The following is a 14,171-nucleotide window of genomic DNA, read 5'->3' as shown; positions in this document are numbered from 1 at the left end:
CGTGACTCATTTGTGGAGGTGCAGATGCACACCTTCCTGCCTTTTCCCCAAATAGGGAAGAACACGTATTTAGGCCCAATCCATGGTTAGGACAGGTCAGACATGCAGGGTTGGGGCTTCAATGGATGATCATCATGTGAAGGTTGTTAGCCAGGGTCTCCCAGACATGTGACCACTCGATGCATCACTTTGTCAAACAGAAGGCTCTGCTTTCTTCTGGTTTCTTTTCTCTCTTTAAACCTGTTTTCCCTTTTTGTAAAAAACTGTGTTCCTTGTCAGATGCCGAAATGTTTCTTCCACCAGTCCCCTGGGTTTTGAATTCTGGATTTCATGATTTTTATTATCTGTGTCAGATCCCTGCCAGATGGTCTTCTATGCACCTCATGGCCAGGCCTAACCTGGCCCCACCCATTCAAGTGGGTCCACCCTGCTGACCTTCATGCTCTCCGATGAAAACCACCATGTGTGTGTCGTACCTCGTGTTCTGAGAGAGAATCAACAGATCATATTCTGTATCTTGAATAAACTGCTCTGTTTTGACATTAGAAACTATGGCAGGTGTAGTTTCTTTGTGCCCCTAGGTCACCATGGGGCCTGGTGACACCCCGAGGTGTGAAGACAAGGGTATATTCTTGAGAGAAAGGGGACTTGGAGAGTGTCTTCCCGGGACTGCTGTCCAAACAGGGTGGTGGAACTCGCAGCCACGGTTGTGGAAGCAGTGATCCCGGGTGTTATAAAAACTTGTTTACTAATGGAGCCTGTTTTCTTGTGTGTTTCTCTTTGTGGCATTGTTTTGGGCAGGCTGTTGGAAAGGGTCAGCAGGAGTGAGTTTTCTCTTGTTCACTAAGCGGCTGTCAGGGAGGGTAGTTTCAGGATGAACTGAGAATAAGGGGACCGTGGCCATGAACTGCAGGAACACCATGTGGACACACATTTAACCTTTTCTGCCACACATTCAGCTCCAGACTGACTGTTCTTTTTGATGCCATTTGAATCATTACTTCATTTTGTTAATGAATTCTCATGTCTCTATGTGATGTGGAAGGGCAGCTATATTGGAAAGACAGGCTGCATTTTGCTTCACGAGTGAGTCACAAAGTGGTTCACATTGTCATTTCCTCAAAGACCCAACTCGATTCTGCACAGGAGCACACAGGGATGGACAGTCCCTGATTCTGGGGTCTCAGAGTTGTGTGCACCTGCTTACGTTTTTTCTTTCTTTAACCCCTGCCCCATTGACAAAGCCCATCCCCACCAGGTGGACTGGGGGCAAAGTTCTAAGTGACATGTCCTTGCTACAAAAGCCACAGGAAATTTGCGGGGGATCTTGTGGAAGACCCTGGGCAGGAGCAGCACAGCCTCTCCCGGGATAGAGGCATGTGTGGTGGTGGTTCTCGTGACTTCAGTGACAATGCTGGTAACATGTGGACAGCTTTACATGAAGTTGTATGGTGGCCCAGGACAAGTAGGTGGTTCCAAATCTCCCTCACTCTAATGTTAGCATAGCACAGAAGTGATTCTAACAAGTTTTCCTTTGCCTATGGAACTTTGTTTTACGTATCTGGGGAATGTGAGTGTTCACACACTGACCAGAGTTCTGTGTATTGCCCATGTCTGGGTGCTGTTCCTAATGGAGATAAAAAATATTCCTAGTGTCTGCGAGAAGTTTACATATGTAGGGCTGACTCTTGGTTACTGGTGACGATACCCTGGGTTTCACTGTGAGCTGCATGTGGTGGGGTGTGGGCAGGGGGGCATGAATAACAGACAGAAGCCTCTACAGAAGATGCAGAGTGTGGCTAAATGGGCCTTTTCCCAGTGTGGCATATTCTTAGATGTATATGTATATCATTCATGTGCAAGGTTAGCAAGGCGAGAGGTTGAAGTTGTACCTGCAGAAGGACTGGGGGTCATGGGCTACAGGCTGGCCAGCGTTGCGCTCTGAAACCAGAGCTTCCCACTACAGGACACAAGGGCTCTGAATGGGAGTTGTTGCCCTCACACACAGGGTACTTTCGGAGGGAATGGCCCTATAGTATCTTCACAGTAAGAATTGACCAGGAGGATATCTTTGGAGGAGGGGACATGAGCAGACTTATGCAAAAGTTTCTGTGGTGCAAACCAACCAGTAAGCTGACAGAAGGGACACGATCTGATAGGAAATTACTTCTGTCCAAATTGCACCTGGCTACACCTCTGTTCTCCCAGCCAGCCCAGACTCCTGTGTGGTCCCGGTGCCCAGAGCTCTGAGAACCTCCCTCCACAGTGACTTCGATGTCCCAGCATCATCACTAGGTTCTCCCCTGGCACCTCAGCCTTTTCCAATTCCTGCCCTCTAAGCAGTGATAGAATGTCTCTGCAGAGACAGACTTTCAGGAAATTTGCTTAAAATCAGGCATGCTCATCTATGCATCTGTCTGCTCTGTCCCTGTCTCTCTTGCTCCCCAGATGGACTTGACACACCTGGCCCGTTATACTCCTTTGTGTCCCCAGGGCCCAGGACAGAGCACGGGCCTGGTGAGTAGCTGTGATGAGGTAGTCGCACCCTCACGCTCTGGGCTCACCCCAGTCACAACCACTGAGCCAGCGGGCAGCTGATGCTCCATGTAGCAGGAGTTTCTTTGGCTGATAAATCAGATGAGTGAGTGTTCTTATTAACAAACTCCCAACCTTGATTCTGGCTGGTGTCAGCGTGAACAAGGGGACCAGGCAGCTATGTGAAAATTCCAAAGAACTAAGCGGGGAGGCCAAGCAAACAGAAAGTGCCAGAGTCAGGCTACAGAGTCAGTGTTTTACTGACTATATTGGGCTCAGACAGCACTGGGTGCTGCCCACGCCTTGATACTAGACACTGAGCCATCCCATGAAACACACCCACACTGCCTTCCAACAAAACGTGCCTGTGGCCAGGCTCTCTTCACAGTGGCTTTCTCTGCAGCCTACTGCATTGGGCAGTAGCTTTAAACCTAAAATTTTGGACTCTCCTGATTGGCTCTGTGGGGTCCTGTGCCATCTTTGGCCTGAAAAAAAGGTTGGAAAGGTGAGCATCTTGCTTCTCTGCCTTCAGAATGGGGGTAAAGAGGCTATGCCCCTCCAGAAGGGAATGCCTCACAGAGAAGGGGCTCTCAGTGCTGGGGTCAGACAGACTTTCCACAGGAACAGTCACAACGCAGATGCTACCCAGCAAAGCTGAGACCACAAATGCTGTGCCCTATATCCATTCATGGCAAACCCAAAAGTGTAAAAACAGAAGCCAGAACTCAGCTAGAGCGAAAGAAATTCCCAACCTCAATAAAATAGCTGAGCTGTCCACAGTGTCCGCAGAAAACAGCATCCCACTTTTCTGCAAACACCTGGTTTGTCTGCAATTCTAATGCATGTTGCAGAATTTCTGCCTACAAATATATATATATATATATATAAATTTATATATAAAATTTCAAACAGATGGAAAGGAGACCTCTGACACTGTCACTGCTAAACACAACCTGGGGATTAGATTGTATTCCTCATAAATCTGTCCTTTGGTGAAATAGGACTAAAGGCTGAATTCCTATTAAAGCTGTTTTTGGTGCCTTTCTGTGGTGCAATAGAAACATTACAATGCTGCAAGGACCCAAAGACTTAGTTCCCTTAAACAGCTGTCCTTTGGTGCCATCCTGTGGTGAAAAATAACATTGCAACCCATCATGAAGAACAAAGGCTGAATTAATGGTCAAAGTTGTTTTTTAGCACCCTACGGGGGTGCATGAAGATCATTAAAATGCAGCCGCTCCATGTGTCCTGCTCACCTGCTGCTTTCTCAACTTTGCTTCCTTCTAGCAAAATCAGTATCTTTACTGGACAGCTGTAAAGTTGGTCACGTAGCACAGCTGTCTTCAATGTCCTCAAAAATAGTATTCTCTTTTGATGCAAGGTACCTGGCTGACCTGCAACTCTAGCGCATATAGCTGCAAAGGTAGCAGCAGTATTTCTGCCTACACATGTGTGTGCACACACACATAAACACACACACACACACATATAATTTTTATTTTATCAACTGCCGGTAAAGCAGAGACTTAAACAGTGATTTGTATATAAATCAGTTGCAAGGATTCATGTGACTGTAACAGATCAACACATCTTGAAGACTAAACACTGAATTCCATTCAGGCTGCCTTTCTGTATTCTCCCATGGTGCAATGGGAACATTGCAGCACTACATGGGGACCAAGGCTAAATTATTCCTAAAGATTGTTGCTTCTTGCATCATCTCGTGGTGCAAGTTCAACACTGCAACACAGAAATTTTCTGTAGCCTGCTCGCCTACAGTTCCTTCATTCATGTGCCTTCTGGAATCATCAGTAACTTTACAGGGGAGCTTTTATTGCAAAAGCAGTCACATGGCAGAGCTATCTGTAATGTCCAAAAAAAAGTGTCCTGTTTTGCTATAGACACATGGGCAGCATGCCAGTCAAGTGCATATTACATTACTTCTGCCAATACACAACAAACAGCTCCTCCACCACATATATACATAATATTTTATATTATATTATATATTATAATATATATAATATTATATATATAATTTTTATTTTACCAAATAATGAAATGATGAACACCTAGGCTGCTATGTGAGCATAACCTTTGCAGCTATATGAACATAAATTTCATTCCAAAGCTCCTCAGACTGTCATTGCCTAGCACAGCATGAGGAACCTAAGGCTGAATTTCTTCTGATCACAGCTTCCCTTTGTCGCCCTCGAGTGGTGCACAAAGAACATTGCAGCACAGGTGCTCCGTGTGCTCTGCTCACCAGCTGCTGCCTTCTGACATCATTCGTTACTTTACCCAAGAGCGTTTGCTGTGAAAACTGTCACATGGCACTGCTGTCTGCAGTTTCTTCAGAAAATAATATCTAGCTGGCCTGGCTGGGTGGCTAAATTGTTTTGAGCTTTTTTCCAAGGCACAGAGGTTGCTGGTTTTATCTCTGGTCAGGGCACATACAGGAACAGATTGGTCTTCCAGTATAAATTTCTCTCTCTTCTGTTCATTCTAAAATAAAATTAAAAAACATTTTTTAATATGCTATTCTGCTTTTCTACAGACCCTGGCTAGCCTGCATCAGCAGAGACTATTACATTATTTCTGCCTAAAAATAAACAAACATACTCTCTCTCTCTCTCTCTCTCTCTCTCACACACACACACACACACAGACACACACACAGACACACACACAGACACACACACAGACACACATAATTTTTATCTTGCCAATTGATGGGAAGGTGAAGACTAGGCGGTGATGTGAGTATGAATCACTTGCAAAAATTCCTGAGCTGTCGCTGCTCAACACAGCGTAGAAACTAAGGGCTGAATTCCTAGCAAAGCTGCTCTTCTGAGCCCTCTTGTGGTGCAGTAGTAACATTGCAGCAACACTCTGGGATCCAAGGTTGAATTTTTATTAAGGCTGCATTTTGGCAGCATATTCTGGTGCATGAGTAAAATTGCAGCACAGCAGCTCTCTGTGCCTGGTTTGTCTGCTGATTGTCCTCTTGGCTAGTTTCTGTCATCATCAGTAACTGTGAGAGCAGGTGCTGCAAAAGATGTCACATTACGAAGCTATCTGCCGTGTCCACTGAAAATACATTCCTGCTTTGCAGCAGACACCTGACTAACCTGCTAGTCTGGTAAATAAGGGTATTTCTGCTGATATATGTATACATATTTTCAAGTGATAGAAAAGTGGAAATCTAGGCAGTGAAGTGAGCATGAATCGGTTATAAGAGTTCCTGAGACTGTTACTTCTCACTATAGCTTGGGGACCAAAGATTGAATTCCTACCAAAGTTGCTCTTCTGGGTCCTTCTGTGCTGCAATGTGAGCATTGCAGTGCCGCATCAGGACCAAAAGCTGATTTCTTACTAACGGTAGCTGCTTCTTGTGCCAACCTAGGGTGAGTGAACAGCATTGCAGAACAGAAGCTCCATGAGCCCTGGTAGTCTGCTGCTTCTCCATTATGCAGCCTTCTGGAATCATTAGTAACATTACCGGGGAGTATTTGTTGTAAAAGCTGTCACACAGTAGAGCCCACAGTATCCATAGTTAATAATATCCTGCTTTCCTACAAACACATCGCTGGCTTACAACAGCAGCACATATTAGAGTATTTATCCACACAAATATACATGTATATTTTCCAAATGATGAAATGGTTGAGATCTAGGCAGTGATATCAACATGTATCAATTCCAAGAATTCCTAAGACTGTTGCTGCTCAACAAAACATGGGGGCTAAAGGCTGAATTCCTATCAAATATGTTCTATGGCGCCCTCTTGTGGTTCAATTAAAACAATGCAATGCTGCATCAGGACCAAAAACTGAATACTTCCAAATGCTAGCTACTTCCTGAACCATCTTGTGGTGAATGAGCAACATTGCAGTACAGAAACTCCCTGTACCCTGTCGTCTTCTGTTTCTTTGATTGGCTACCTTCTAAAACCAATAACTTCACCCAAGAGCAAAAATTTGCAGAAAGTGTTATACAGACATAATACAAGCCACACTTGTAGACTGGTTACAACAAATTTATTAACTTTACAAAGGATTTGGACCCAGCATTACATTGCAGCCTTTACTGAAGTTGCTGAGCATTTGGTCTAGAATAGCGATTTTCAACATTTTTACACTCATGGCACACAAACTATTAATATTGTGCAGGACACTAATCTGTCCACAAATAAAGGTTTGTTTTTTATTTACTCTAGCCAGATGACTATTGCTGTGTTGGCTGTTGTCATCCTTTTTTATTTGACTATCTAAGAAGAAAAACTTCAGTCCCCCTTACTAAATACTTTGGTATTGCATGTTTTAATAATTCTTGTGGTATACTGGTTGAAAACTACTGATCTACAAGAAATATTTGCATTCCCAAAAGTATGCTATTGAACTGTTTCTCTAAGCACTAAAATCCCTCAGGGAGATGCTGTACTATAATTATAACAGTGAGCCTGTGGGACACCCATTCCCAACAGAGTGGACATGGGAAGGCAATAACACATTTCTAAAGAATGAGAAATGTAGTTGAAGAATATGGGTTCAGGGCCATTCCAAACCATACTCAGAGCTGTCCCTGGATTTTTGGAATAGATTGAAACTCATTTAAGCTGCATGTCCCAGTTTCAATATGCATTTCAATAGTGCCGGCATCAGAACCAGGAGAAGAAAACAGAAAGTGCTGTGATGTTGTCAGTGTTCTGTAAGCTGTCTCACAAGCTTCATGAAGGTCTCATTTAGGAATGATATCACAGTGCATTTTTGTGGTTGCCTGGCCACCTGCCTTCAACTTCAGGAGGTCCTGAAAGACAGGCAAACCATCTCCTTGTCAAACTAAGACACCACCAAGTTGTATTTTCACAGATGATGCCACATGGTTCACAGAGGGTGGAGGGATTTGGTTATCAATAGAATAAATGCAAGTATTCTTTCTGCTAAGAGACATCTTGAAGGGCTCACAATCATTCCAAAAATACACTTTCTAAGAACCAGTCCTAGTCCTTTGGAAAAGAGTCAGAATCATTTCTTCATTTGCAAACACCCTGGTGGCTGCATGTGAAGAATGCAGAGCTGGAAGCCACAAGGCATGGGGGTCTTTAAAATATCTTCTGGGGCAAGTGACTACCTTCTGTGGAAATAGCCAGCACCCCTAGGCCTTCCACTAAGGAACCTGGCTGACAAATACAGCGTCCTCTTATGTCCCTCAGCCACCTTGTTGCCTTCCTTACACGCCAAGCTCAGTCTGCTACAAGCCATTGTATGTCTCTTTTCCTCCTGATTATCTCATGGCTCCGTGCCACACTCCCTCCAGGTCTCAATTCAAATGTTATCTCATCAATGAAAAGGCATCCAGGACACCCTACCCAAAACATCCTGTATGTTCCTGACTCTTTTTCTTCATAGGCTCCCCAGTACATGGAATAAAACATAATTTCTTGTGTTTTTATTCTCTATCTCTCAGCAGAATGGAGAGTTTCCATGTGTGTAATGCCTCACAGGACTCCAGACACATGGAAGCAACTAAATTACACGTGCTGAGTGGGTAAGTACAGTGTGGTGCTTGGCTTCACGTCACTGGACACAGCCCAAGCCCATAACTCTGGGAGATAAAATCTGATGAGAAGAAAAAAGGAAAGAAATATCCCTGGCCTGTTAAGTCAGTTAGTGTCATTTGGAAATAACAAGGTTGTGAATTCAATCTGGGGCCAGGGCACAGAGATATAGGGAAAAAATTGTGGAAAAAAACAAGCACTGTGGGAAAGATAAAGATACAGCTGGTACTGGAAATTGTGGGTATATAATGTACTATGGGAATGAGAGACGTGTGGTGAAGGCAGGGGCTCATGGGTGAGAATGGAGAACTGTGGACCACTAGAAGTATATAGATCATGGGAAAGAGGAAATTGTGGGTCAGAACAGAGAATGGTGGGATAAACAAGGAATTGGAGTTGACAGGAGACATTTTGGCAGAGACAGAGGTAGGCCGCTCTCTACTGTAAACTATGTTCTGAATAGGACAAGATGCTCCGGACTGTTCCTACAACAGCTCAGTCCCCCACATTCCTGTGCCTCCCACCTATTTCGAGTTATGTACCATAACCCAGATAATGTACACCTGAGTTTCCATCTGCATGGCCAGCCCCTCTTCTTGGGCACTGCAGGGAAGGGGTGCCTACTTCAAATCCTCTCCCATACTTTGTGGCTCTGTCCACCATTCCACCTATATCTGCCCTTCTTCTGCAAGTACAATGTTAAACCTGCTTTTCTGCACCCTTCTGTGGTGCAATGAGAACATTTCAGTGCTGCATGATACCGAGGGCTGATTTCCAGATCACAGCAGCCCTTTGCTGACTTCACACCGAGCATGAGAAACATTGCAGCGCAGCCTCTCCGTGTACCCAGCTAGCCTGCTGCTTCTCCACTCTGATACCTTCTGATATTATCAGTAACTTCAACCGAGAGGTGCATATATATATATATATATATATATATATATATATATATATCCTCTACTTTGTCTTCCTGACTGACCTACCACTCTTGTGCATATTACAGTATTTCTGCCTATAAATATACATGTATATTTTTCAAATACTGAAAAAGTTGAGATCTAACCGCTGATGTGAACATGAATCAATTCAAAAGTTCCTGAGACTGTCGCTGTTCAATGCAGCAGGGACCTAAAGGCTGAAATTCCTATTAAAGCAGCTCTACTTCACCCTCTGTGATGCAATGGGAAAATTTCAGGGCTGCATCAGGACCAAAGGCTGGATGCTTTCTAAGGGTAGCAGGCTGCTGCGCCATCTCGTGGTGAATGAGCAACATTGCACCACAGCTGCTCCCTGTGTCCTGCCCGCCTGCTGCTTCTCCACTTGGCTGCCTTCTGGCATCATTAACTTTACCTGAGAGCAAAAATTTGCAGAAAGTGTTGTTCAGACAGAATTAAAGCCAGACTGGGAGACTGGTTACAACAACTATATTAATGTTACAAAAGATTTGGGTTGGGCATTACATTGCAGCATCTACAGAAGTGGTTGAACATTTGATTAAAACAGTGATTTGCAACCTTTTGATTCCCATTGGTTACAAAATAATTGTTAAAATTATGCAGAATACTATTCTTACAAGAATAGGTATAATTTTTATTTATTCACACCAAATGGCTATTGTTGTGTTGGTTTTGTCATCATTTTTAACTTGACTAACTAAGGGAAAAGAGGTCAGTGCCCCTCACTCAATAGGCAGGTATTGCAAATTTTAAGAATACTTGTGGCAGAGTGTTTGAAAATCATTGGTCTAGAAGCTTTCATTCATTTTCAAGAGCATGCTCACAGGCCATTTCTTTAATCATAGAAAGGACCATCAAGGAGACACTGTAATGGGATTTTGAGAATGAGATAGTGGAATGCCACATTCCAACATAGTGGAAATAGGAATGCAAGAACTCAGTTCTAAAGAATGAGAAATATAGTCACGGGCTATGTGTCAGGACTGTGCCACACCCTTTCCCTCTCATGGGTCTCCCTAAATTTTTGGAAACACTCAACCTCATTCAGGTTTCAAGACCCATTTGCAATATGGATTTCAATTGTGCTGGCTTCAAAAACTGGAGAGGAAAAGAGAGTGGCTTGATGGTGTCAATATTCTGGCAGGTGTCTCATAAGCTTCAAGAAGGTTGCATATAGATGTGAGATCACAGTGCACTTATATGGTTCCCTGGCCTACTGCATTCAACTCCAGGGGGTCCTCAAAAACAGGAAGACAACCACCCTGTAGAACCAAGACAGCTCTGAAGTGTCTTTTCAGAGATGATGCCACATGATTTTTAGAGGATCTGGGGTGTTGACTATCGATATAATAAAAGCAAATGTTCTTTTGCCTAAAAGACACACTGAAGGGCTCCTTGATTTTTCCAAAGACATGCCTTTGTACAGAACCATTTGTGATTCTGTTAAAACAGTGGTCAGAATTGTTCCTTCATTTGCAAACACCTTGCTGAGTGCTGGGTTTTAGTTTGCATGTGAAGAATACAGAAATGGAAGCCACAAGACACGGTGGCCTGCGCAGCCATTTCTGAAGCAGCTTACTACCCTCTGTGGATATAGCCATCACCACAATTAACTCCAATAAATGGCCTGTCTGACAATTGCAGTCTTCTCTTATTTCCTTTGGCCACCAGAGCCTCTTCTTGTCTTACATGTCAAGCTCACCATTTTATATGTTATTGAGCATCTCTTTTCCCCGATATTTTTTCTAATGGCTCTGTGATTTGCTTTCTGCCAGTCTCAAGTCAAATGTAATCTTGTCCTCGGGAGGCATCCAGGACACCCTACTTAAAACCACCCTCCTTCCCCTACTGACTGTTTTTCTTCATAGCCTCCTCAGTATGTGGAATAAAACATAATTTCTTTTGTATTTTTCTATGTCTCTCAGCAGAATGGAGAGTCTTGGTTTGTGTAGTGTCTCACGAAACACTTGGCACCCAGAAGGTGCTTAAGAACACATGCTCAGTGAATAAGTACAGCATGGTGTGTGGCTTCATATCACTGGACACAGCCTTAACCCATAACCGTGGGCCACAGAGACTCATAAGTAGAAAGAATGAAGAAAGGACACTGGCAGGTTATCTTAGAGAGTAATCAGGAGACACCCAGGTTGTGAGTTCAATCCCAGGCCAGGGCACATAAGTTATAGGAGAGTAAATTGTGGAACAAACAAAGCATTGTGAGAAAAAGAAAGATTACACCTGCTCTGGGAAATTGTGGGTACATAGTGTACTGTGGAATGAGAAGTGTGGTGGAGACAGGGTCATAGGCAAGAAGGAGAACTGTGGGCCACTAGGAGCATATGGGTGTGAGAAAGAGAACATTGTGGTCCAGAAAAGAGAATGGAGGGATAAACTGAAATTTTGGGAGACAGGGGACTCTGTGGAAGAATTAGAGGCAGGACAATCACTTCAGTCAACTATGTTCTGAGTAAGATATGATACTTGGGATTGTTCCTACGACCGCTTCTGTCCCCTACACGCTTGCGCCCCCCACCTACACCCGCTTATGTGCCGTAACACAGTTTGTGTACAGCCGAGCCCCCATCTTCATGGCCAGCTCCTCTCCTTGGCCACCGCAGGGAAGGGCTGCCATCTTCAAAGCCTCTTCCATTCTGTGGCTCCGCCCACCACTCCGCCTGTATCTGCCCTTCCTCCCCAAAGCACAGTGTTGAACCTGCCCTTCTGTGCCCTGCTGCTGTGCAATTGGAACATTGCAGTGTTGCACTGGAACCAAAGTCAAAATTCATGACACATTCTGACAATTGGCGCCCTCTCATGGTGCATGAAGTACATCGCAGCTCAGCCTCTCTGTCTGCCCTGTTTCCCTGCTGCTTCTCCACTCTGCTATATTCTAACATTATCAATAAAAATACCCCAGAGTATTTTTCTAATGTTGAAAAAGTTGAGAACTAGGAAGTGATGTGAGCATAAATTAATTCCAAGGATAGCTGAGTCTCTCACGTCTCAACACATGATGAGGGTTAAAGAATCAATTCCTTTCAAAGCTGCTCTTCAATGCCCTCTGTGGTGCAATGAGTACATTGCTACATCACATCAGTACCAAAACCTAAATTCTTACAAACGGCAGTTGCTCCTGCGCCATCTCGCAGTGAATGAGCAACATTGCACCACAGCAGCTCCTGGTGCGTGCTCGCCTGCTGCTTCTCCACTCTGCTGCCTTCAGGCACCAATAACTTTACCTGAGAGAAAAAACTTGCAGAAAGTGTTATACTACAGAAAAAATTCAAGCCAGACTCAGAGACTGGTTACAACAAATTTATTAATTTTACAAAGGATTTGCACTTGGCTTTACATTGCAGCATCTACAGAAGTTGCTGAGCATGTAATTAAAACAACAATTTTCACCCTTTTCTGTCTTGTGGCACATAAACTGATTATTAAAATTATGTAGAACACTAATCTGACAAAAATGATTGTTTAATTTTTATTTATTAACACCAAACGGCTATTGTTGTTTTGGCTGTTGTCATTTTATTAGTTTAACTATCTAAAAGAGAAAATGTCAGTGCCTTCACTAAATATTCAGGTATTGAATGCTTTAAAAATCTTGAAGCATACTATTTGAAAAACACTGGTTTAGAAGGTATTCGTCTATTCCCAAGACTGTGCTCATGGGCCAATTCTCTAATCACAGTAAAGACTCTCAAGGAAAGGCTGTGACATGATGATGACAGTGAGCCCCCAGAATGCTCCATCCCCACAGACAAGAAATGAAAAGGCAAGACTGGGCTTCTAACGCCTGAGAAAAGTGGAGTCTGGGTACGTAGATGGGTCAGGATGTCAGGATTTGGCCACACCCCTCTCACAAATCTCCCTGTATTTTTGGAAAAGATTCAACTTTATTCAGGCTTCGGAACCTTTTTGCAAAATGAATTTTAATTGTGCTGACATCAGAACCTGGAGAGAAAGAGAGAAAGGTTGTGATGGTGTTAATGTACTGGCAGGTGTCTCACAAGCTTCAGGAAGGTCACATTTAGAAACAATGTCACCGTGAGTTTCTGTGGTTGCCTGCACTCCTGTATTCAACTTCAGAATTTCCTCACAGAGAAAGTGACAATGCCCCTGTCTAATAAAGTCACTTATAATTGTCTTTTCACAGATGATATCACATGATTTCCAGAGGATGTGGGAAGTGGATTATCAGTAGAATTAAAGTAAACCTCTTCCTGCTAAGACACACCCTAAAGGGTGGAGTATTCATTCTAAGAACACGTCTTTCTTCAGATTTTGTATGAATCCTGTGAAGCAGTTGTCAGAATTTTTCCTTTATTTGCAAATACACTGCTGGATACCAGGTCCTAGGCTGCGTGTGAAGAACGGAGAGACAGGAGCCACAAGGTATAATGACCTTTGCAACCATGCCAGTAGCAAGTGACTGCCCTCTGTGGATATAGCCAGCACCTTAATTTCCTCCACTAAGCGGCCTGGCTGATAGTTGAAGCCTCCTCTCGAATCTCCAGCCTCTTCAGCCTCTCCTAGTCCTACAGCTCAAGCTCACCTGCCATAGGCCATTGTATGTCTCATTTAATCCAGATTATTCTAATGGTGCTGTGCTGCACTTCTGGTAGTTTTCAATTCAAATGTGATCTAATCTATGTGAAGGCACCGAGGACACCGTAACTGAAACCACTCTGCTGCACATTCCTGACTGTTCCTCTTCATAGCAAATATAAAAACATCCCCTGAGGCAACAGGAGGCAAAGACAGAAAGAACTTACCCAGAAAAACATTGGGAGTTTTGCACATGGGTCCAAAGAACAGTGTGACACACTCAAGAGATGACGTGCTATTAACAAATTGTAAAATCACATTACAGAGAGGAAAACCAAAAAGCATGATGCGGGTTGTCTTGACTGCTTACAGGGAAACAGAAAGCGTTAGATTTCAAGGAAACCCTCGTTGTCAGATTCAAAATGACATTTAAGCCAATGCTCACTTTGTCTACGCTGGCACTCAAAATGTAGTCTTCTTTTTTGTTCCACTTCAAGGAAAGGATGGGGCCTTCATGTTGGCCCAAGTTGCTGGACAGGTTACCTGGTGGGTAAGTCAGACGACAATAA

General features: G+C 43.7%; 1 pseudogene; it reads right to left on the bottom strand.

Moving 5' to 3' along the window:
- LOC136335529 (F-box-like/WD repeat-containing protein TBL1X) overlaps nucleotides 1–14,171 on the bottom strand; it is a 108,882-nt pseudogene that overhangs the window by 67,493 nt on the left and 27,218 nt on the right.

This window comes from Saccopteryx bilineata, chromosome 4 (assembly GCF_036850765.1).
Source record: "Saccopteryx bilineata isolate mSacBil1 chromosome 4, mSacBil1_pri_phased_curated, whole genome shotgun sequence".
In the NCBI taxonomy this organism is placed as follows: domain Eukaryota; kingdom Metazoa; phylum Chordata; class Mammalia; order Chiroptera; family Emballonuridae; genus Saccopteryx; species Saccopteryx bilineata.
Note: the sequence above shows the minus strand (reverse complement) of the source record. Positions and strands in the feature narration are given on the sequence as shown.